At 39.4% G+C, this 26,359-nt stretch overlaps 1 protein-coding gene across 7 annotated transcripts in view; it reads right to left on the minus strand.

The window, feature by feature from the left end:
• CEP128 (centrosomal protein 128) overlaps nucleotides 1–26,359 on the minus strand; it is a 456,691-nt gene that overhangs the window by 75,360 nt on the left and 354,972 nt on the right. The window lies entirely within an intron of this gene.

The following is a 26,359-nucleotide window of genomic DNA, read 5'->3' on the forward strand; positions in this document are numbered from 1 at the left end:
CTAACAGAAGCAGAAGAGATTATTAGAGGTAGCAAGAATACACAGGTACAAAAAAGGTCTCATGACCAGGATAACCATGATGGTGTGGTCACTCACCTAGAACCAGACATCCTGGAATGTGAAGTCAAGTGGGCCTTAGGAAGCAACACTACGAACAAAGATAGAGGAGGTGATGGAATTCCAGTTCAGCTATTTCAAATTCTAAAAGATGATGATGCTGTGAAAGTGCACTCAATATGCCAGCAAATGGAAAACTCAACAGTGACCGCAAGACTGGAAAAGGTCAGTTTTCATTCCAATCCCAAAGAGGGGCAATGTCAAAGAATGTTCAGACTGCTGCATAACTGTCCTCATTTCACATGCTAGTATGGTTATGCTTAATATCCATCAAGCTAGGCTTCAGCAGAATGTGAACTGAGAACTTCTAGATGGACAATTAGGTTTAGAAAAGGCAGAGGACCCAGGGATCAAATTGCCAACATTCTTTGGATCATAGAGGAAAGCAAGGGAATTAAAGAAAAACATCTACTTCTGCTTCATTGACTATACAAAAGCCTTTGAGTGTGTGGATCACAACGAATTGTGAAAAATTCTAAAAGAGATGGGAATACCAGACCACATTACCTATCTCCTGAGAAACCTGTAAGCAGGTCAAGATGCAAGAATTAGAACTTTACATGGAACAACTGACTGGTTCAAAATAGAAAAAGGAGTACGACAAAGCTGCATTTTGTTACTCTGTTTATTTAACTTGTATGCAGAGTACATTATGCAAAATGCCGGGCTAGATGAATCACAAGCTGGAATCACGATTGTCAGGAGAAATATCATTAACCTCAGATATGCAGATGATACCACTCCAATGACAGAAAGGGAAGAGGAATGCTGAGTTTTAAACCAGCTTTTTCACTCTCCCCTTTTGCCCTCATGGAGAGTCCAATCACTTCATGGCAAATAGATGGGGATAAAAATGGAAGCAGTGACAGTTTTACATTCTTGGGCTCCAAAATCACGGCAGATGGTGACTGCAGCCAAGAAATTAGAATGCTTGATCCTTGGAAGGAAAGCTGTGACAAACCTAGACAACATACTAAGGTCTGTATAGTCAAAGCTATGGTTCTTCAGTAGTCATCTATGGATGTGATAGTTGGACCGTATTTAAGGCTGAGCACTGAAGTTTGATGCTTTCCAATTGTGGTGCTGGAGAAGACTCTTGAGAGTCCCTTGAACTGCAAGGAGATCAAATCAGTCAATCCTAAAGGAAATCACCCTGAATATCATTAGAAGGACTGATGCTAAGGCTGAAGGTCCAATACTTTGGCCACCTGATGGGAACAGTCAACTCAATGGATAAGACCCTGATGCTGGGAAAGAGAGAAGGCAAAATGAGAAGAGGGCAACAGAGGATGAGATTGTTAGATAGCACCACTGAGTCAGTGGCATGAATTTGAGCAAACTCTGGGAGATAGTGAGGGACAGAGTAACCCGGCGTGCTGCAGTCCATGGGGTTAGAGTCAGACATGACTCAGCCACTGAACAACAACAAGGAGAGAAACGTCTTGATAGATTATGGTGAACGATGTCAGATTCGTGATCTCCGAAGAAGATTTAGCTTTGGGACCAGGGACCAGGCTTGATCACTCAAAAGCTTTTGCATAGCAGAGTTTTATTAAAGTGAAAAAGGGACATGGAAAGCTTCTGATACAGACATCGGGAGGGGTATGGAGCATGCCCCCCTCGCTAGTCTTAGCAAGGGAGCTATATACTTTTTAAATTAGTTATTACAATAAATGAAGGCAATGTCTCAAGGTTGTAAAGATCTTACTAGACCCATTCCTATAATTTACATTTTAAGGTAACAGGATTAGCCAGAAGGTTTTCAGGAAGGAGAAACTGTCCTCAAGCAGGATATATTATTGTTATATAATCCTTAGTACAGAGATTAAACTGACTTGTTTTTTGTATAATCATCAGTTCTGGGCTTAAAGAAAAAAAACATTTTATGTGACTAAGACTAAGGAACGTAGAGAAAAGAAAAAGATGCTTGTCCTTTCCCCCTCCTTTACAATTCCAGACCCCAATCTCTGCTTCGAGAGCCCCAAATCCCTTTCTCCTCCTCAGGGACCACATACTTCTTATCAACCTGCCTAGGAATTGACTCTTAGTCTAAGAAAAACCTAAAAGGGCAACAATTATTTAAATATTTACTTTTAAGGATTATACTTACAGTCATTGCATAGTCTTGGAGTTACAATGAAGCATACTGTTACTATCCTCTAGTGTTAACATTGCAAACCATTTCTAACTGAAAACAATAATGCTAGAAATCACCTTTTAATTTATTTTGGTCTTGACAGATCAAGTAAGGTGAGCTGTATTTTTGGGAGGCCAATAACACATGTACTATAAAAAAAGATTTATTTTAACTTTTTATCCCAAGGCTATCAACCTGTCTTGAGCTGTACATATTTCTTTGCTACTTGGTCACAATGGGGTGTACATTAGAATTTATGAATAAACCAAGCAAATTCATTACATCACTGGAGATGGGAACATATTTGTGAGCTAAGTTAGGACATGAGTGCTAAATGGATAGTTGGTATCTGCATCCCTCATCATTAAAGCTTATTTGACTCAGCTGAGCAAATCAACAAACCACATTGGCTCATCCATCCCACCTAAGAAATGAAATATTAGGTCTAAATACTCAAGAGTTCTTCTGCTTCTGGTAAGTGTAGTTGTACAGATCTACTGACTTTTTCATGACAACACAGTATTTTTCAAGCATGTTTGAAATATATTTGTCATCAAACAAAAAATGCACGATAACGGCATAAAAATATAACAAGAGTCTCTACTTTTTCCAACTCTAAGAAACAGTACAAATATAGACTAATTCTGGAAACTTCTCTGGGACTGAAGGGCCATGATGGCCATATAACTTTCAAAAAAAGAAAATCGACAAGGAGGACTTCCTCTCATTACTGTTCTAAAAGCACAACGCTTGTCTTCTGGAAGAAAAGTCCACTCAGCTTCTTCACCCAGAGAGAAAACTGCAGAGCTTTTTCCTGTCCATGTTAACTCAGTGTAAAGAACACCCACACCTTACCTGCTGCTTCCTGTATGAAAGATATCAAATGAAAGGCAAATGTGTCCCATTTTTCCGTTATGCATTTCCACATGACAACTCATTACATTCAACAAACTGTCAATCAACTTTTGGTAATTAAAAGAGAAATAATTTCAAATGCATTCTTTTCCATGCATCAAGATATTAGAATGAAAGAACAAGCTTTTATTAACCACTACAAAAGATCACAGTTTCTTGAATTATGCTAGAAACTTAAAATAGATAAAAATTGTAAACAACCACAATGTTGCAACACTAAAATAAAAACAACTTTAAGATGTAGCATAGCTTGGCTTTGAGCATACCTGAGTCAATGGTCTATACATAAAACTGCATGCTGTCTATTAAAACTCAGACGAAGTTACTCTGCAGGCTAAAAAAACTTCAGAATGAATGACATTAGAGTAACTTGCAGTGGTTTTCCATTATCTAGTGTTCAATTTAGCCAGCATTATATACCTACAGTCAATCTTTGTTAACTCTTTTCACCAGCTACTTATGTGTCTTTTCAAATAATCTACTCCAGGGTTCAAAATAGCTTAACGAAAAGGCAGCAAAGCAAACCGCAGCAAGGCATCAGGATTTTATCTCAAACATTGTCAGTAAGAAAACCCAACATTTGATTTATCAAGAAAAACCAGTTTAAAGGGATGTATCATTTTCTAGCCTAGTAATGATCCTTGCTATCCTTGCGGACTAGAGAATCAGAGCAGGAACTATCACCAAATTTAAGAACAGAGTCAGAATGGATGCTCCACGTTTCTGCTCTGTTCTCTCATCCACTATCATTGCCAAATAGAGAGCTGAGGCAGCCAGCTGGGCTTCTGGAGCTTTCTTCTGCTGTATTCTCAGGCTGGTGATTCGGTTGGTGAGACTGTTTGTTACAAGGTCACTTCTGACTCCTGCACTTTCATTCAACACTATTCAGGAAAAGCTGAGGTTGCACTTCCACTGACGTGGGATGTGTACGTGGGTATGTGGGGGCAGAGGAGAAAGATGAAGAGAGACGTATGGACATGGGGCTCTGCTGGTCGGTTCCAACAGATGTACCCCTGGAAAATGCAGCCAGAAAGGCTAGGGACGGGCTTTGCTTAAGGTTCCTGTAAACATTTCCATTCAACAGTATGAAACTAATACCAAGAAAATCTCAGGTTGACCCTTTATGTTTCAGATCACAAAGCAACACATGAGATTTCTCCTCCCACAACCCTCCCCTTTAAAATGAAGACTCTCTGTTAAGTTTCTTCTTTAACACACAATGTGATATGCTGCACAGATGTGCGCCTACAGGATAAGACTACATCCCAGACGAAGAGCAAAAGACAGAATTCTCTTTCTGCTGGGACTGCTCAGTTCCACAGGGAAACTTCTGGTAACACGCAACAAGAGTTCAGTGAATGACATCTAAGACTGGAGCACAACTAAAAGTTATCTGCAGATAATATAAAGGCTATGATTGTGGTTGGGGTAATGCAAATGACAACCAGTATAATTCCAAAGATTGACTGTCCCCAAAAAGTGATGCAGGAATAGGAGTTGAGTACTAGGGGGAAAAGCTAACAATCCAGAAACCAACATATCATTTTTTTTTCAAGATTTACATTTTGAGAAATAAAGTACATGTCTCCAGTTGTGAGGCTAGTCATATATCAGCTGAATATGCTCTGAACTCTTATGCAAATCATAGTGCAGTGGTGATTATGGGAAATTTATGAGGTTTTTGTTATGCATAACTTATAGAAAACAATAGAATATCCTTTTTTTTTCAGGGTGTGTATCTGACTGCCACCAAACATAGCTGATCTAATGAGACTCCCTGAGGTTAACACCCTTATTTTCCTCAAGTGTACACATCTCTTCGGTTTCCAAGTGAAGAATTTTCACAAGAACACCCATAGAAACACAGAACCCTTTGTCTCAATCTCCTTCCTCTTGAATATTTGACTTTTAGCACTTGTCAGCTACCACACATGTCACATGGCTAAGTCATGAGATGACACAAAGCTAACAGTCCACCTTGGGAATTAAACTGCTTACCTTTGAGCAATTTCAACAATCCACATCCCAATTTACATGTAGAGTCATTTACTCAATTCTTTCCAGGAATTAAAATATAAGGAACATGGTATTAGAGACTCTCCCATCCTCATACCCATATTCCTTCTGTGAGCTACTGTGTACAGATCTCTCTCACCATTCTATACAAAGAGAGAGACTACTGTTCAGAATTAACAATTAGATATAAAACAGTTGTTTTATTTATAAAATAATATATTTGGCTGACAAAACTCAGGTTTTTCTTGCTTCTAGTTCAGTTTGACCAAGCTTAGAACAATTACTGATCTCCATTTTTTTAAATGTACAAGTATAGGTAGGAAGAGAAAGGTGGGCAGAGGATTTAAAACAAGCCTTAGATTATCTGTATTCTGACAATCAATGGTGCACTATTCTTAGTATCTACGAAAACTGGAGGAAAAACCCCAATAACTTAGTTTTCAGTTGAACTTCTGAGAAGCATACCTGAAGGCTAACTTACCCTGTATGTCCTGAGATAAAGTAGATGTATTTTGACAATTCAGTTCCAAGTATCCTAAATAGTCTACCTATGAAATACTTAACTGCTTTTTCTCCAAATTGAGCTTCTTTCTGATTTTTCATTGCAGTCTGACTAGCATCTTCCAAAGGTGGCATTTTAAATAGTAGCTTTGGCTGTTTAAGAGAGAATGTAAGTAAAGAAAAAGTGTTGGCAAGCTCTATTATCTTAAAATAACTTAAAGCACTATAAATAGTAATAGCTATAAAAATAACACTACGAGGATCATAATAATTTCTAATGATTTTTAAAGTTTCTGCATTTAGAGAAAATGACATCACATAGGACTTTAAAATGTTCTCTGAAATAACTGGCTACCCAAATGAAAGTCACAAATTTTAGGGAAAACATTATTTGAATTTTAAAATATTTTATTCTCCAGGATTATAAATAAAAGAGTAGTGATTCATTTCAAAATATCCCCAGTTGTTTTGTTTTCAAGATCATCCCTGGAAGTAACTGATCCCAGATTCCAAAGTCTATGGAATGAAAGAGCAAATAAGATGTGAATTGTTAGCAGATGTATGTGGGCAGTTTTAGCTAGTAATGAAAGCTATTTAACACTAATAACCTTACCTGTGGTGATGGACCACTAATGCAGTGTGATTCTACAGTTCAGGGAGGTCTGACTGAATACCCCAAATTATGCTTTCCTTCAATTTGCAAAATTATTTTAAATTCTACCAACAGAAATTTGTTCTTTGAGGAAGAATTCAAACATTAATTCCCCCTCACCAGTTCATCTTTCAAAAGACAGACATTCTTGAGACTGAAAACCATTAAAGTTTAGTTTACTCCAAGGCAGGGGTCAGCAAGGTAGGACAGTAGGTCACTCCAACCTGCGGCCTGTCTTTATAGGCCCACCAGCTAAGAATGGTTTTCACATTTTTATTTGGTTGGAAAACAATCAATACTTCACAACATGTCAATATTATAAGAAATTTAAATTTCACTTTCCATAAAGAAAGTATTGTTAGAATATAGCCCACTCATCTGTTTACATACTTTATATGGCTATTTTCACTCTATGATGTCAGAGTTGAGTTGTTGCATGAGACAGTATGGCCTGTGAAAGTATGACAATATTTAGAACCTGGTCCTTTACAGGAAGTCTGGCCACCTTCTTTTCTAAGGTGTTGGTATCCTATGAGAATTACTTCCAGTCTCACAGAGGTCACCCTGGAGCAAACCTTGTAAGGTTCTCGAAGGAAAAGACAAGGTGAGACATACTGACCAGGGATAAGAAAATAAAGTAAGAACCAAAAAAATTTTATTCAACTTTTAAACCATTCCTCAGGCCATATAAGTTTCTTCCTTTTGTCCTTTATCTCTTTTATCCACCATTTGTCTTTCCTTCTGGTGTCTTTCCCTACTTCATTGCTTCCTTTCTTGTTACCTCCCTCCCTTCCACTCATTTATTCATTTAATTAATATACCCATTCATCCATGTTCATTGACAGATGCACTATGATAGACACTGAGTACACAGTTATCAACAAGAAAGATAAGGTCTCCCTGCCTTCACAGAGCCTACATATCAAACGAGAAGACAGGGACATGAATGGAGCCGATATCCAGGAACTGTGATGGGGGGTAAGGGCAGAGGTTTGCTTTAGACAGGTTAATTAGGTTTAGTTCCCAAGAAGAGATGATATTTGAGCAGAGACTCTAAAGGATGAAAAAGAGCTATCACTGAGAGAGTGAAGGGAAAAGCATTATGTACAGTGAGAGGGGGTAGCAAAGGCACAGGTCCTGGCATAGGAAAGAATTTCATTAATTGAATGAATAAAAAGACACTGGAATGTGCATCGTGGTTGCTAAGGAAAACACTCCTCTAAATTGCCATTATCATAAGAATCAACACTATTTATTACAAGCTTATTATTTGCAAAAACTGCATTGGGTGTTTCTCATGTGTGTTCTCATTTAATGCTCACAAAAACCCTCAGTAGGTGAAAATTATTAATTTCATTCCTTTAAGTCAGAGAAACAGACTTCAATCATATATGTATTTTAAATTTTACATTGTAATTAAATGTTGGCACTTAGACTATAATCTGGGTCCACCTGACTCAAAGGAGTCTATACTAACTCTGAGAGGCAAGTTGAAGTGTGTGTATGTATATATGGGTATGGATGTATATGTGTGTATATATATGTATATTTGTTTATTTAACAGATCTACAGAATGAAGTAGTGGAAATACCACTTGCTGACAGTGCAGTTTTATGAGCAAATAGTCAATAAATGGCAGGGTTACCATCAGGGGTATTTTTATATGCATATTACATTCCAGTAGGATATCCTGGAAAACTGTTCTAGAGTCATTTCTCAAAATCACACAGGCCAGAAGAGCATTCTAAAAACCTCATTTTTGACAGATGTCATGCAACAGTGTTACAAAACACTATATCACAAGAAAATATAATGTTCAAATAAAAACCATGAACTGTATACTTTTTAATATTTATTTCACTGTGTAATAAAAAGGATTATATTTTTGCCATGACTTTCTCAAGTAGGTTGCAACTCTTTCTGACTTCTGGGTCTGACATTAGGCCACCTAAAAACACACAGTCAATACCAGGAGGGAAACAGCAGAAGAAGGATATAGGGAAGCAAAGATCTACACTTAATTAGCGCTGATGTTGTGCAGTTAAACGGCACCTCTATAGTGCTGGTCTCGCAGTTCTTTTAGATCTGAGCTACAGGAGATTAGATTCATCACTGAGCTCATAAATGGTCTCTTTCCTTCAACCTGGTTCCGTTTGTGACAAATTTATTAGTTCTCTCTAACAATGTAATGAGAACCAGGGGTTTCCAATATAACCAGAATGTAGTAAAGGCATGGAATCCCTTGTAGGTAGTATGTTTTTATTTTATGGGAAAATATAGAAATATTACTAATAGACATCAAATGTTATTTATTAGCATGTTAATAAGGCTTTACACTTTTAAAAGTAAACACTGAACTTCTAACAAATTAAACTTAGAATAGTAAGATGCTCTGGCAAAGGAATGCACTTCAGAATTAATTTTTTACAACCAAAATAATTACCAATTAGGATAAAAGGACAAAGAGATAAAAGGAGACGCTTATTAGTCATTCTTTCAGCTCAGTTTAGTTCTATGGCATTTCACACAATTTAACATTTATGCAAACCTTTTCAGTGTTGCCTTTAATTTTTGCCAGAATATTTTGAACCTGGTTTAAAACTGAAATTGAAGAAGCCTAAGGAGGGCTTTAATAACAACTTTCTTCAGCCTCTTTATTTAAAACATGATGAATAAGCAAAAAGAAAAGGTGCAGAATTGAAAAGAAAAATGATCCCTTCTCCCTCTTAGAAGTGTTTGGGATTACTGGATTGCTCGTAATCATGCACCAGGAACTGAAATCTTCCTCATGTATTCACAGCCAGATACACAGCAACACTATTAAGTCAGTCTACACATGTAAGCTGAGGGTCTAGGGGTTTATAAGTAGATTTAAAGTTACAGAAAGGCAGGAAGAAGTTTCACTAATAATACCCCAGCGTCGCCTGACTTATCTAACGCACGCTCTCAAATTTCTTTCACTACTTAGTCTTTTCTCTTGAGGGGGTTAGTTAGTATTTTACCACAGTTCAGTTCAGTCACTCAGTCTTGTCTTACTCCTTGCGACCCCATGGATTGCAGCACACCAGGCTTCCCTGTCCATCACCAACTCCTGGAGCTCACTCAAGTTCATGTCCATTGAGTCGGTGATTTTACAATAAATGCTTTATTTGTTTGATAATAAATTTAATGGAAAAAAATTAAAGATGTTTAAAGGCAGAAATGCCAGGAACCCAAACAAAAAGTGAAGAAATTCTGTCCTCCATAAGGTCATGAAGCACGTGAGTACAGGAGCACAGAAGATTGCAGGCGAATTCTAACACAAGTACTAGCCCTGCGCTTACTGGCTGAACAAACTACGCACCTCAGCCTTTTTATCTATAAATGAGAACACAGATTGTGGCAAGGAACAAATGACATACACGCAGAAGTTTTAGCAGTTTTAGCACAGTGTATAACACAAAAGAATTGCTTGGTAGCTACTAACATTATGCATTAAGAAGACAGAGGGTGACTTTTTTTTTTTTCCCCTCTTCTCCTTTAACATAGAGATCATCACCCTCTGGGATTGATTTAGCACAATCTTGATAGGAATTATGACCAACCTAGATAGTTATGACCAACCTAGATAGTATATTCAAAAGCAGAGACATTACTTTACCGACTAAGGTCCGTCTAGTCAAGGCTATGGTTTTTCCAGTAGTCATGTATGGATGTGAGAGTTGGACTGTGAAGAAGGCTGAGGGCCGAAGAATTGATGTGTTTGAACTGTGGTGTTGGAGAGGACTCTTGAGGGTCCCTTGGACTGCAAGGAGATCCAACCAGTCCATTCTGAAATAGATCAACCCTGGGATTTCTTTGGATGGAATGATGCTAAAACTGAAACTCCAGTACTTTGGACACCTCATGTGAAGAACTGACTCATTGGAAAAGACTCTGATGCTGGGAGAGATTGGGGGCAGGAGGAGAAGGGGATGACCCAGGATGAGATAGCTGGATGGCATCACGGACTCGATGGACGTGAGTCTGAGTGAACTCCGGGAGATGGTGATGGACAGGGAGGCCTGGCATGCTGCGATTCATGGGGTCGCAAAGAGTCGGACATGACTGAGTGACTGAACTGAACTGAACTGAACTGATAGGAATTAACAAAGGCTAAATAAGTATTTGCTAATAGACTGAACCATAACATGAGTGAGTTTCCAAGATCCCAGACTAGGGAAATGCTCTGTTTATTTACATTCTGGAAAATCAGCCAGGCATGGGAATGGGAGATAGCCCTTGATGTGAAAACTGTTGATATCCGATTGATATGTAGAACCTTGGAGATTTGTTTTATGAGTCAGTAGAAATCGCTTCACCCAGAAATGTATCACTGCTGAGCACTTATTTTCAAATGTGCTGTACATCACCATCATTAGAGTACTGCTTTTCACAACTGTCATTGTTATCAAGAGATAAATTAGATAAACATAGAGAAAACAATTTATTCTTGCTGTTCAATCAGTTGTGTCCGACTCTTTGCAACCCCATAGACTGCAGCACACCAGGCTTCCCTGTCCTTCACCATCTCCCAGAGCTTGCTAAAACTCATGCCCATTGAGTCAATGATGCCATCCAACCATCTCATCCTCTGTCATCCCCTTCTCCTCCCGCCTTTCTTTCTTTCTTTCTCAGCATCAGGGTCTTTTGCAATGAGTCAGTTCTTCATATCAGGTGGCCAAAGTATTGGAGTTTCAGCTTCAGCATCAGTCCTTTCAGTTAATGCTCAGGACTGATTTCCTTTAGGATGGACTGGTTTGATCTCCTTGAGTCCAAGGGACTCTCAAGAGTCTTCTGCAACACCATAGTTCAAAAGCATCAGTTCTTCAGTGCTCAGCCTTCTTTATCACCCAACTCACATCCATACATGACTACTGGAAAAACCATAGCTTTGACTAGACGGATCTTTGTTGGCAAAGTAATGAATGTCTCTGCTTTTTAATCTGCTGTCTAGGTGGGTCAAAACTTTTCTTTCAAGGAGCAACCGTCTTTGAATTTCATGGCTGCAGTCAACATCTGCAGTGATTTTGGAGCCCCCGCAAAATAAAGTCTGTCACTGTTCCCATTGTTTCCCCATCTATTTGCCATGAATTGATGGGACGAATTGCCATGATCTTAGTTTTCTGAATGTTGAGTTTTAAGCCAACTTTTTCACTCTCCTCTTTCATTTTCATCAAGAGAACACAATGTTATGACCTAAATGTTTGTGTTCCCCAGAATTCACAGGTTGAAATCTCAATCTCCAATGTGATGATATTAGAAGCTGGGGTTGTTGGGAAGTGATCAGGTCAGAGGTGGAGCCCTCATGAAAGGATCATTCCCTCATCAATGAGACTCCAGCTTGTTCTCTGTCTGCTATGAACCAGAAAGAAGGATGGATACAGAATTTAAATCTGCCAACATAAATACTGAATACAGATAGTGAATCGGCCTTGATCTTACACTTCCTGAACCTCAGAACTGTGGGAAACAATCGTTTCCAGTTTAAACCACTCAGTCCATGGTATTTTTGTTATAGCAACCAGAATGGACTAAAACAGCCTAATGGTAGGCTGTCCAAAGTCTGAGGCTGATCTCGGGATGTGACCTGAGAAGAACAAGCAGATACACATTGTGGAGTGTGGTCTTGAACTGATCACTTACACTGCAACCCAAATGAAACTATCCCAAGTTGTAAGGTGATAGCTCACTCTGGAAATGTGGACAAAACTCCCAGCCAAACTCAGCACTGGGAAACATCATAACAGGCTTGATGGTTTTCACTTTTCACACGAACACTTAAGTTGCTCTCTGAGCTTAGACTGTGATGAAGGGACAAGGGGATGTATTCTGGAAGTATTGCTTTTTATGATGTCAACTGCAAAGGGGCTGATGTATAGAGACAGATAAAATAAATCCCAGCCTTGTAGCAGCAATTTATAAAATCTGTGACACATATTTAGTTCATTTTCACTACTGAGGTTTTTAGCAAACTTTCTGTACAGGGTAATATTTGGGCTTTAGAGTTCAAAGACTACATTTTGTCTTTACATTTTAAAAATATTTCCAAATAGCATCGTTTTTTTAGAAACTTTTTAAGAAGTCTGATTCAAGGAGAGTGCTGAATCTTGAGGACTTACACTTTTTATCTCTTTGGATAAACAGAACCAGCCATGGTTTTATACTTTTTTATTCTAAAAAGAAAACAATCCAGTCAATCAACTTCCATACACTCAGATACAAGAATAGTTCACTCTCAAGGTATTCTATTTTCTACTTTTATTCTGTCATAAATTTGGAATTAAAATTAAGTTGCAAATTTCAGTTAAAATAGGATGATAAAATTTAATGATCACTAAAATTTCAAGTGGAATCTATTTTACTGGGCTTGGTTCTCTGCTCTCCTGAGGCCTCTTGATATAGTACATTGAAGTCTGCAAATCTAATTGGCTGAGAACCCTGCCTGACCCTAATATAGACTGCTAATGTTTTATCTCTGCTGAGAACTCATACCAAATTTAAGGCTTGTTAAGTCTCTTCACCTTTTGAGAAAACACAGATTTTAATGAACCAGTAAGTCATCTAGCCCTGAAAGGGGCGAAGTGTTGCCAATGGTCCATCACCCATAATAACCCAGGTGTTGTTTTAAGTCACTGCTTAGGCCCATTATTCTTTAATCATACATCAGAAAAAAAAAAAAAAAGAAACAGTTACACAGAGAGATCCACCTACATTTTGAAGAATGCATCTTGGGAAGAGTAAGTTCATATGCATTACGTTTCTGTTTCTGGAAACTGTAGAATCTCCATTATAACTTTCATGAGTCATCCGAAGGATAAGGAAGATACTGAATTTACCTTCCAGTTGAATAAAGCCTTAAATAGTCCATTCCAATTTATCAATTTACTCAAACTGGGACTCCTAAAAATGTACTTTAGTATCTCCTAAGCAATTTAGAATCCCTGGGGAAATTTAAATTTCTTTTACCAAACCCTCAACTCTTCTGGAGATCCAGCAGTAGAATGGAACACCCCATATCACCCTCACTGTCCTTTCTGAAGTAATGCAGGGATTCTCAGCTATCCCTAGCTCCACTTTCTTCCCAAATCACCAAAATCCCCAAACCACTATGGAGTTTGAAAATCCAGGTCAGGCTTTCTACAGTCAGGCAGGATGATTGACAGCATAGTCCAGTTTATAACATGGCTGCTCACTAGGGGAGGACTGGCCATCCACTGGGACTTCTGGCTTAACACCCTATACTGTCAGCCTCTGGCAGGGCAATTAATTTGCCTGGGTCAGTTTTCTGTCTTTGGTGGTTTTTCTTGCCCAGTTTATCTCCAGTGAAGTGACTGCTAGCTCTACACTGGAAGTCTTTTCCATATTATAATATACTCATTAATATTTATTAGACTTGTTCCAAAAGAACCGAGAAATTCGAGTTTAATTTTTTTTCTTCAAAACAGCACACTGCCATAGGCTACTCTATAAGCAGTTGAAATGAAGTAATGACTGAGAAAAAGATTATCTTCTCTTTCTGGCTCATTTCAAATGCTTTTGCCTAAGCACTATTAAAATGACAAAAACAAAATTGCCCACCTGCCCCTTCACTCTCAAAACATATCTAAAAAAATTAATCAAATCCTTCAAATGGAAGAACCCAGACTATTTTTAAAAGTTATCTAGGAGAGAAATTAACTATAATTATGGGTCATTTGAAAAACAAGTCAATAATGCCACTTAATGTCCTTCAATGCGAAAGCTTCTGAAATGCCATAAAAATAGTACTGTTTCAAAAAACGTAAATCCAATTTTTAAAAACTAAATGAAGGATTCATCTCATTTTAAATGAAAGTACTGATACTGAAGAAAGTCTCCAGAAATACTTGTGACATTTATAGATCCTACTATTAAAATGTTCCCTATTTCTGCAAATAATGAAACTGCTATTCACATGTAGCCCATATACTCAATTCCATCACTGCCACATGCAACTGTTTTCCCTTTATCATTATACTTAGTAGCTATCCAAAGACTTAACACATCCCTTAGCAAAATCGTAACTGCCCAGTGGAAGGGAGGGGAGGGGAGGGGAAGGAGACGGTGCGGGAGGGGATCCATGAGTGCAGGTCTCAGGAGGGCATCGACGTCTCTCCTTTCAATGCCCAGCATGCAGTGCACAGCTGGTGCAGAGCAGGTGGAAATAAACAGTCCACATGTGGAACTGGTATTTTGGAGGACCTGCCAGATACCAAGGTTTATACATTTCTAATCATAGTTAATCCTCTCAATGGGCTTATAAAGTCAGCAATATTACTAGCCCTAATTTAAGGACATGAATACTGCTTAAATGACCTAAGGATGGCCTAGTAAAAGACACAGATGAATAAGAAAAATCATGTTCATAATAATCTATTTTTATATCATTTAAAATAAAACCAAAACAATCAGATGATGGTAAGTTAGCATAAGAGCAGGGGCATAATCATATTTCAGATACTCTGTTAAGTGACTGTCATAGGTAGCAATTTGAAGCTTTTCATAACTAAGCATGATACTTAGTTTTGGCGTGCTCTGCATTCTGGGATTCACAAAGCGACAAGGGGGAAAGCAAGAAATTGATGAGGGTGAACCAGGTAGGCTGGAGATTTAAAAACTAAAAACAAATACAGCAGCAACACCTACCACTAGCAGCCATCACAAGCAAGGTGTCAGTCACTGAATACTTCTCAATTACATTGAAGAAAAATGTATTATCTTTTGTGTATATTTAAAATGTTTCAGCTGATTTGCAGCAGATTAAGTAAGGGATTTGCTTATTTCAATGTACCTCAAACTCACATGCAAATAGCACTGTGATACAGCACCACACATTTATAGTCAAAAACAATAGTTGGTTTTTAAGAAGAGCAGCACACAATGTAACTGCAAATGAATGACACAAAAAAGAAAAAAACAGACAGTGCTAAACTCCAGTGAAGGATTTTGGTAATTGCCAGATGCATTGTAAAAATCACTGTCAAATATGTTTCTCTCTGCTGTTTGTGATTCCTCTAAAGAATGAAAAAGAAAATCCTCTCTGCTGCCCCACACCCCCTCCACCATTTGATCCTTTTCTATTCCCATACACAACAAATAATTCACTTATTGACATTTTGTTCCAGTTCTACTTTCAAGGTAGGAGAAGACAGCAGGATAGAGAGGAAGGGGAGTGAAAGTAAGTGTGTGTGTGTGTGTGTGTGCGCACGCACGTGCATGCGTGTGTGTGTATAGGAATGACAGAACATGGAAGTCGACTACCAATTAAAAAAAAAATTCTAGTACAGGGATGGTTGTTGCTATGTTAATGGGCAGACCTCACAGAGAATCAGGAAATCAGTTCAGTTCACTCGCTCAGTCGTGTCCGACTCTTTGCGACCCCATGAATCGCAGAACGCCAGGCTTCTTGGTCCATCACCAACTCCCGGAGCTTACTCAAATTCATGTCCATTGAGTCGGTGATACCATCCAACCATCTCATCCTCTGTCGTCTGCTTATCCTCTCACCTTCAATCTCTCCCAGAATCACTGTCTTTTCCAAGGAGTCAGTTCTTTGCATCAGGTGGCCAAAGTACTAGCGTTTCAGTGTTAGCATCAGTCCTTCTAATGAATATTCAGGACTGATTTCCTTTAGGATGGACTGGGTGGATCTCCCTGCAGTCCAAGGGACTCTCAAGACTCTTCTCCAACACCACAGTGCAAAAGCTTCAACACTTCGGTGCTCAGTTTTCTTTATAGTCCAACTCTCACATCCCTACATGACCACAGGAAAAATCATACTTTTGACCAGACATATCTTTGTTGGCAAACTAATGTCTCTACTTTCTCAAGGTTGGTCATAACTTTCCTTCCAAGGAGTAAGCATCTTTTAATTACATGGCTGCAGTCACCATCTGCAGTGATTTTGGTGCCTAAGATAAACTCTGACACCGTTTCCATTTTTTCTCCATCTATTTGCCATGAAGAGATGGGACCAGATGCCATGATCTTAGTTTTTTGAATGTTGAGCTTTAAGCCAATTTTTTCCCTCTCCTCTTTCACTTTCATCACAGGGCTCTTTAGTTCTTCTTCACTTTCTGTTATATGGTTGGTGTCATCTGCATATCTGAGGTTATCAATACTTCTCCCAGCAATCTTGACTGCACTATCTGCTTCATCCAGCCCGGCATTTCTCATGATGTACTCTCCATATAAGTTAAATAAGCAAGGTGACAACATACAGCCTTTACGTACTCCTCTCCCGATTTGGAACCAGTCTGTTGTTCCATGTCCAGTTCTAACTGTTGCTTCCTGATCTACACACAGATTTCTCAGGAGGCAGGTCAGGTGGTCTGGTATTCCCATCTCTCGAAGAATTTTCCACGGTTTGTTGTGATCCACACAGTCAAAGGCTTTGGCGTAGTCAATAAAGCAGAAGTAGATGTTTCTGTGGAACTCTCTTGCTTTTCCCATGATCCAGCAGATGTTGGAAATTTGATCTGTTCCCTCTGGCCTTTTCTAAATCCAGCCTGAACATATGGAAGTTCACGGTTCACGTACTGCTGAAGCCTGGCTTGGAGAATTTTGAGCACTACTTTGCTAGCAAGTGAGATGAGTGCAATTGTGTGGCAGTTTGAACATTCTTTAGCATTGCCTTTCTTTGGGATTGGAATGAAAACTGACCTTTTCCAGTCCTGTGGCCACTGCTGAGTTTTCCAAATTTGCTGGCATATTGAGTACAGCACTTTCACAGGACCATCTTTTAGGATTTGAAAGAGCTCAACTGGAATTCCATCACCTCCACTAGCTTTGTTCGTAGTGATCCTTCCTAAGGTCCACTTGGCTTCCAGGATGACTGGCTCTAGGTGACTGATCATACCATCATGGTTATCTGGGTCATGAAGATTTTTTGGTATAGTTGTTTTGTGTATTCTTGCCACCTCTTCTTAATATCTTCTGCTTCTGTTAGGTCGAACCATTTCTGTCCTTTATTGTGCCCATCTTTGCATGAAATGTTCCCTTGGTATCTCTAATTTTCTGGTAAAGATCTCTAGTCTTTCCCATTCTATTGTTTTCCTCTATTTCTTTGCACTGATCACTGAGGAAGGCTTTCTTATCTCTCCTTGCTATTCTTTGGAATGCTGCATTCAAATGGGTATATCTTTCCTTTTCTCCTTTGCCTTTTGTTTCTCTTCTTTTCTCAGCTATTTATAAGGCCTCTTGGGACAACCATTTTGCCTTTTTGCATTTCTTTTTCTTGGGGATGGTCTTGATCACTGCCTCTTGTACAATGTCACAAACCTCTGTCCATAGTTCTTCAGGCATTCTATCAGATCTAGGCCCTTGAATCTATTTGTCACTTCCACTGTATAATCGTAAGGGATTCGATTTACGTCATACCTGAATGGTCTAGTGGCTTTCCCTAATTTCTTCAATTTAAGTCTGAACCGGTGCCTATGAATAAGAGATGAGTAGGATGATATTCAGGCTTCCCTTTTGGCTCCATATGCAGTACAGGTGACCTGGGTTTGATTCCTGGGTTGGGAAGATCCCCTGGAGAAGGGAATGCCAATCTACTCCAGTATTCTTGCCTAGAGAATTCCATGGACAGAGGAGCCTAGAGGGTTACAGTCAGACATACCTGAGCAATTAACACACACACACACAAAGTTGTATTCATTTGTTATTTAGTCAAATTTAATAGCACCGTGAAATGATGCTTTTGAACTGTGGTTTTGGAGAACACACTTGAGAGTCCCTTGGACTGCAAGGAGGTCCAACCAGTCAATCCTAAAGGAAATCAGTCCTGAATAGTCATTGGAAGGACTGATGCTGAAGCTGACATTTCCATACCTTGGCCACCTGATGTGAAGAGCTGACTCCCTGGAAAAGACCCTGATGCTGGGAAAGATTGATGGTGGGAGGAGAAGGGGACGACAGAGGATGAGATGGTCGGATGGCATCACCGACTCGATGCACATGAGTCTGAGTAAGCTCCAGGAGTTGGTGATGGGCAGGGAGTCCTGGCGCGCTGCAGTCCCTGGGGACATGACTGAGCTACTGAATTGAACTGAGTGAGTAGTTACTATGTGAGACACTATGCTACCCAGGTGATTTTTTGCAAAAAGTGAATGACTTATTTCATAAATGACAGGAAATTAGTTTTTATTTTAAAATATTAGCTAAGTGGATTCAAAGACTGAACAATTTTTTATTCAGGTAATATATTTCTTAGGCTTCCTAACATTATACTCTCTAGAATTTATTTTCTTTAGATCTTAGACTTCTTTGCAGGATTTTCATCCTTAGCTGATATTTAAGTGTTGGTGCTCCACAGGGTTAAGTTTTAATTTTTTTTATCCAACATACTTCCCTGAGTGTTCTCATGGATCCTATGACTTTTAGCATCATCTATAATTTATTGAGACCAGAACTGATGACACCAAATTCCACACATCCAGTTCAACATAGGAACCCCTCTCTTACCGTTGTTCCCTGGATAGTTTTAACGCACCCAAACCCAAATACCATGAAAGTGAACTAATCAACTCCCCCTTATCTCGCATCCATCCATGAAGTTGCCCAATCAAGAAACCTAAATGTCATTCTTAACTCTTTCTTTTAAACTTCCTAACAATCTAAAAATACTTTCCTGGTGACTCAGCTGGTAAAGAATCTGCTTGCAATGCGGAAGATTCCCGCATTGGGAAGTTCGATCCCCCGGTTGCGAAGATCCCCTGGAGAAGGGAATGGCAACCCACTCCAGTATTCTTGCCTAGAGAGGTCCATGGACAGAGGAGCCTTATCCTCATTGAAAACCACAGTCACAGAAAACTAACCAAACTGATCACATGGATCACAACCTTGTATAATTCAGTGAATTACGAGCCATGCTGGGCAGGGTCACCCAAGGTGGACAGGTCATGGTGGAGAGTTCTGACAAAATATGGTCCACTGGAGAAGGGAATGGCAAACCACTTTGCCTTGAGAACCCATAAACAGTACAAAAAGGCAAAAAGATAGGACACTGAAAGATGAACTCCCCAGGTCAGTAGGTGCCAAATACGCTAATGGAGATCAGTGGAGAAATAACTGCAGAAGGAATGAAGAGCCAAAGTAAAAACAGCACCCAGCTGTCACCATGACTGGTGACAGAAGTAAAGCCCAATGTTGTAAAGAACAATATTGCATAGGAACCTGGAATGTCAGGTCCATGAATTCAGGTAAATTGGAAGTGGTCAAACAAGAGATAGCAAGAGTGAACCTAGACGTTTTAGGAATCAGCAAACTAAAATGGACTGGAATGGGTGAATTTAACTCAGATGACCATTATATCTACTACTGTGGGCAAGAATCCCTTAGAAGAAATGGAGTAGCTCTCACAGTCAACAAAAGAATCCGAAATGCAGTATTTGGGTGCAATCTCAAAAATGACAGAATGATCTCTGTTCATTTCCAAGGCAAACCATTCAACACCCCAGTAAGCCAAGTCTATACCCCAACCACTAATGCTGAGGAAGCTGAAGTTGAACAGTTCTGTGAAGACCTACAGGACCTTCTAGAACTAACACCCAAAAAAGATGTCCATTTCATCATAGGGAACTGGAATGTAAAAGTAAGAAGTCAAGAAACACCTGGAGTAACAGGCAAATTTGGCCCTGGAGTACAAAATGAAGCAGGGCAAAGGCTAACAGAGTTTTACCAAGAGAACGCCCTGGTCATAGCAAACACCCTCTTCCAACAATACAAGAGATGACTCTACAAATGGACATCACCAGATGGTCAATACTGGAATCAGATTAATTATATTCTTCACAGCCAAAGATGGAGAAGCTCCATACAGTCAGCAAAAACAAAAGTGGGAGCTGACTGGATTAGAGCATGAACTCCTTTTACAAAATTCAGACTTATTTTGAAAAAGTACGGAAAAACCACCAGAGCATTCAGGTATGACCTTATCAATCCCTTTACGATTATACAGTGGAAGTAACAAATAGATTTAAGGAATTAGACCTGATAGAGTGCCTGAAGAACTATGGACAGAGGTTCATGATATTGTACAGGAGGCAAGGATCAAGACTATTTCCAAGGAAAAGAAATGCAAAAATGCAAAATGGTTGTCTGAGAAGGCCTTAAAAACAGCTGAGAAAAAAAGAGAAGTTAAAAGCAAAGGAGAAAATGAAAGATATACCCATCTGAATACAGAGTCCAAGAATAGCAAGGAGAGATAAGAAAGCCTTCCTCAGTAATCAATGCAAAGAAATAGAGGAAAACAACATAATGGGAAAGACTAGAGATCTCTTCAATAAAATAACAGATTCCAAGGGAACATTTCATGCAAAGATGGGCTCAATAAGGGATATGGACCTAACAGAAGCAGAGGATATTAAGAAGAGGTGGCAAGAATACACAGAAGAACTGTACAAAAAAGATCTTCACGTCACAGATAATCAAGATGGTGTGATCTCTCTCCTAGAGCCAGACATCCTGGAATGTGAAGTCAAGTGGGCCTTAGGAAGCATCACTGTGAACAAAACTAGTGGAGGTGATGGAATTCCCATTGAGCTATTTCAAATCCTAAAAGATGGTCCTATGAAAGTGCTGCACTCAATATGCCAGCAAATTTGGAAAACAGCAGTGGCCACGGGGCTGGAAGAGGGCAGTTTTCATTCCAATCCCAAAGAAAGGCAATGCCAAACAATCGCACAACTGCACTCATCTCACATGCTAGTAAAGTAATGCTCAAAATTCTCCAAGCCAGGCTGCAGCAATACATGAACCACGAACTTCCAGATGTTCAAGCTGGTTTTAGAAAAGGCAGAGGAACCAGAGATCAAATTGCCAACATCCGTTGGATTATCAAAAAGCAAGAAAGTTCAAGAAAAACACTTACTTCTGCTTCCATGAAAACACCAAAGCCTTTGACTGTGTGGATCACAACAAACCATGGAAAATTCTTTGAGAGATGGGAATACTAGACCACTTGACTTGCCTGTTGAGAATTCTGTAGGTAGGTCAGGAAGCAACAGTTCGAACTGGACAAGGAACAACAGACTGGTTCCAAATAGAAAAAGGAGTATGTGAAGGCTGTATATTGTTACCCTGCTTATTTAACTTATATGCAGAGTACCTCATGAGAAACGTTGGTCTGGATGAAGTACAGGCTGGAATCAAGATTGCCAGGAGGAATATCAATAACCTCAGACACCAATCTAATGGCAGAAAGTGAAGAAGAACTAAAGAGCTTCTTGATGAAAGTGAAAGAGGAGAGTGAAAAGGCTTGTTTAAAGCTCAATATTCAGAGAACTAAGATCATGGAATCTGGTCCCATCACTTCATGGCAAATAGATGGGGAAACAATGGAAACAGTGACAGACTTTATTTTCTTGGGCTCCAAAATCACCACAGATGGTGACTGCAGCCATGAAATTAAAAGATGCTTACTCCTTGGAAGGAAAGTTATGACCAACCTAGACAGCATATTAAAAAGCAGAGACATTACTTTGCCAACAAAGGTCCATCTAGTCAAGGCTATGGTTTTTCTAGTGGTCATATGCAAGGATGTGAGAACTGGACTATAAAGAAAGCTAAGCGCTGAAGAATTGATGCTTTTGAACTGTAGTGGTGGAGAAGACTCTTGGGAACTCCTTGGACTGCAAGGAAATGCAACCAGTCCATCCTAAAGGAAATCAGTCCTGAATACTCATTGGAAGGACTGATGCTGAAGCTGAAACTCCAATACTTTGGTCACCTGATGTGAAGAGCTTACTTATTTGAAAAGATCTTGATGCTGGGAAAGACTGAAGGCAGAAGAAGGGGACAACAAAGGATGAGATGGTTAGATGGCATCACTGACTGAACAGACACAAGTTTGAGTAAACTCCAGGAGCTGGTGATGGACAAGGAGGCCTGGCGGAGAAGGCAATGGCACCCCACTCCTGTAATCTTGCCTGGAAAATCCCACGGACAGAGGAGCCTGGTAGGCTGCAGCCCATGGGGTCGCTAAGAGTTGGGCATGACTGAGCAACTTCACTTTCGCTTTTCACTTTCATGCATTGGAGAAGGAAATGGCAACCCACTCCAGTATTCTTGCCTGGAGAATCCCAGAGACAGAGGAGCCTAGTAGGCTGCTGTCTATGGGGTCGCACAGAGTCGGACAGGACTGAAGCAACTTAGCAGCAGCAGCAGCAGAAGCAGGGAGGCCTGGCATGGTGCAGTCCATGGGGTCACAAAGAATCGGACACAATTGAGCAACCGAACCAAACTGAAGGCAACATTTCATGAAAATATGGGCAGAATAAAGGACAGAAATGGTATTGACCTAACAGAAATGGAAGATATTAAGAAAAGGTGTCAAGAAGACACAAAAGAGCTACACAAAAAAGGTCTTCATGATCCAGATAACCACTATGGTGTATCACTAACTTAGAGCCAGACATTCTGGAATGAAAAGTCAAGTGGGCTTTAGGAAGCATTACTACGAACAAAGCTAGTGGAGGTGATGGAATTCCAGTTGAGCTCTTTGAAATCCTAAAAGACAAAAAAAAAAAAAAAGAAAGAAATCCTAAAAGACAGTGCTATAAAAGTGTTGCACTCAATATGCCAGCAAACTTGGTAAACTCATCAGTGGCCACAGGACTGGAAAAGGTCAGTTTTCTTTCCAATCCCAAAGAAAGGTGATGCCAAAGAATGCTTAAACTACTGCATAATTGCACTCATCTCACATGCTAGTAAAGTAATGCTCAAAATTCTCCAAGCCAGGCTTCAACAGTACAGGAACTTAAAATTTCCAGATGTTCAAGCTGGATTTAGAAAAGGCAGAGGAACCAGAGGCCAAATTGCCAATATCCACTGGATCATCACAAAAGCAAGAGAGTTTCAGGAAAACATCTACTTCTGCTTCAGTGACAACGCCAAGGCCTTTGACTGTGTGGATCACAACAAACTGTGGAAAATTCTTTGAGAGATGGGAATACCAGACCCAGAGATGGGAGGTCAAGAAGCAACAGGTAGAGCCGAACATGGAACAATGGACTGGTTCCAAATTAAGAAAGGAGATCGTCAAGGCTGCATACTATCACTTTGCTGATTAAACTTATATGCAGAGTACACCATGTGAAATGCTGGGCTGGATAAAGTACAAGCTGGAATTAAGTTTGCCAGGAGAAATACCAACCACCTCAGATTTGTAGATGACACCACCTTTATGGAAGAAAGTGAAGAGGAACTAAAGAGCCTCTTGATGAAAGTGAAAGAGCAGAATGAAAAAGCTGGCTTAACACTGAAAATTCAAAAAACTAAAATCATGGCAGCTGGTCCCATCACTTCATGGCAATTAGATGGGGAACAATGGAAACAGTGACAGACTTTATTTTGGGGGGCTCCAAAATCACTGCAGATGGTGAATGCAGCCATGAAATTAAAAGACGCTTGCTCTTCGGAAGAAAAGCTATCACAGACCTTGAAGGTGTATTAAAAAGCAGAGACATTACCCGGTTGAAAAAGGTTGGTCTGTATAGTCAAAGGTATGGTTTTTCTGGTAGTCATGTATGAGTGTAAGCGTTGCACCATAAGGAACGCTAGCACTGAAGAAGTAATGGTTTTGAACTGCGGTGTTGGAGAAGACTCTAAAGAGTCCCTTGGACAGCAGGGAAATCAAACCAGTTAATTCTAAAGGAAATCAATCCTGAATATTCATTGGAAGGACTGATATTGAAGCTGAAGCTCCAATGCTTTGGCCACCTGATGCAAAGAGCTGACTCATTGGAAAAGACCCTGATGCTGGGAAAGACTGAAGGCAGGAGGAGAAGGGGACGACAGAGGACGAGATGGTTGGATGTCATCACCGACCCAATGCACATGAATTTGAGCAAGCTCTGGGAGATGGTGTAGGACAAGGAAGCCTGACGTGCTGCAGTCCATGGGTAGCAAAGAGTTGGACATGGCTGAGTGTCTGAACAATAACAACAATCTAATAGTGCCCGAAATTTTTATACCCTAAAATACATTAAGAAACCACCCATTCCTCTTCACTCTCTCTGCTACCAGCCAATTCAAGTCAGCATCATCTCTTCCCAATATTCTCACAAACATTTGCTTAATTGGTCTCTTTGGTTTCAATCTTGCCAGTCCCTAGTGATTTCAGACTTTACAGCCAGTTACTTTGTAAAAGTGTAAATTTGATCATATTGCTGTCCTGTTTGAAACTCTTTATAAAGGGTTTCCCATATACTAAAGGTAGAATTCCAACTCCTTTATGAGATCCTTTAGACCTCTATTTATCTTACAAATTCTTGTCTTGCCTCTCTTCTTTCAGATGCTACATTTCACCATAATGATAGTCTCTCAGGATCTTAAAAATGAAATTGATTCCTTAGGTCCTCCCATATCCTTCCTACTGCCTAGAACTTATTTTTACTCTACAACCACCAATGTTAACTCTTGGTTATCATTTAAACACTGACTTCGTTTGAGAAGCCCACCTGGATTGCTGCTTCAACCCTGCTCTTCCTACCCACGTTCAACCCTCTGTACTTGCACCCAACATCCCCTTACCTCCAACAAACATGAGGGTTGTTATATGTTCCCACCATGATGTAAACATTCTCTCTAACATAATTTTAAATATTTTATTATAAACATCTACTTAGTATTTTTTTCATTAATTTTGGTATAAAAGGGCAACAAACTACCCACTATAAGCAGCTTGTCCAGTACAGTCCCTTGCATAGAACTGGTGCTCAATGAATATTTCTTCAATGAGTAAATGGAGCACCTTTGACTTATAGTAACTGGGAAGTGTTTAGAGATAAATAAACACCCCCTGCCCTTAAGGAGGGTAACATTAAATGCAGAATGGCTGTTATATATAATTATATGATGATAATGAGTAAATAAAATTGACTTCAATTTAGATACATGGGGATTTGCTAACATGGTAAATTGGAATTAAATATTTAGCTCTCCCTTCTGGGATAATCTAATCCACACTAAACACTTCTGGAAGACCATTTTATGATTCTATATTACAGATGAGAAAATAGGCACAGCAAAGTTAATTGAGTTACTCAAGGTTACCCAGTGAATCAGAAGCAGAGCCAAGTTGTCAATATCTAGTACTTAGTGCTATCACTTTTAAACACCATTTTGTCTTTTTCTGTGATTGTCAGACTTCACTCCGTACACTTTAACAGCCTTCTCAAAACTATTTCTTGTACTATGTATATTTGCATATGGAAATTCACAAATGGAGGGACTTTGCGATGCATTTTCTTCTAGTCTTTAAAGTGAGAGACTTTCTGGGATGTGTCTCTGCACTCCTGTACACTCTGAGGTACTCCCTTTGTTCTTAACAGAGTGTTCGTGTTAGGCACTAATTGCCACTACAAAGTGCCAAGGTTGAACTCTTCTGCACTGGACCTCAGATTGGATACGCCACATCTCTAAGTGCCCATAGTGAGTTGGCTGGTGCATTCCATTGCACTCAATGGACATTCTGGTGGAAAATGCTGCCAGTACTTAATAAATATTTGACAGGCTATTAAATTTAACAGGATTTCTAGTTCCAACATTCATATTGTGAGAGAAATAAACTCAAAAAGGTTTATGATGCCCTTTCAAAAGGCCAGATGCCTTTTGTACTTTGTGCCATATATGTACTAAGTACTCAATAAATATGCTTATATGTGGTGTTCGGGGGCTAAAGGCAAACATAGTGCATAATCAAAAGGCCTCAGAAAGCCTTTATCACCTCTGTACTATATACAATTAGTGGACAAACTTTCACTCTTTATAACAACAAGTATTGCTGATATTAATTTCTCAAAGACAGGGCAAGTATACACTTGAGATTTTTTCCCCTAGTCCCAGACTGGACCAACCAGGGCTCTTTCTTTTTATACCTGAATATAGCACAAGGTGTTAAAATAATTTAAGCTGTATAAATTGTGGCTATCACATGCGACTTTTATTAGGTATGCAGTAATAAAATTAGGTATTTTATT

This window comes from Ovis canadensis, chromosome 7 (genome assembly GCF_042477335.2).
Source record: "Ovis canadensis isolate MfBH-ARS-UI-01 breed Bighorn chromosome 7, ARS-UI_OviCan_v2, whole genome shotgun sequence".
Classification (NCBI taxonomy): Eukaryota; Metazoa; Chordata; class Mammalia; order Artiodactyla; family Bovidae; genus Ovis; species Ovis canadensis.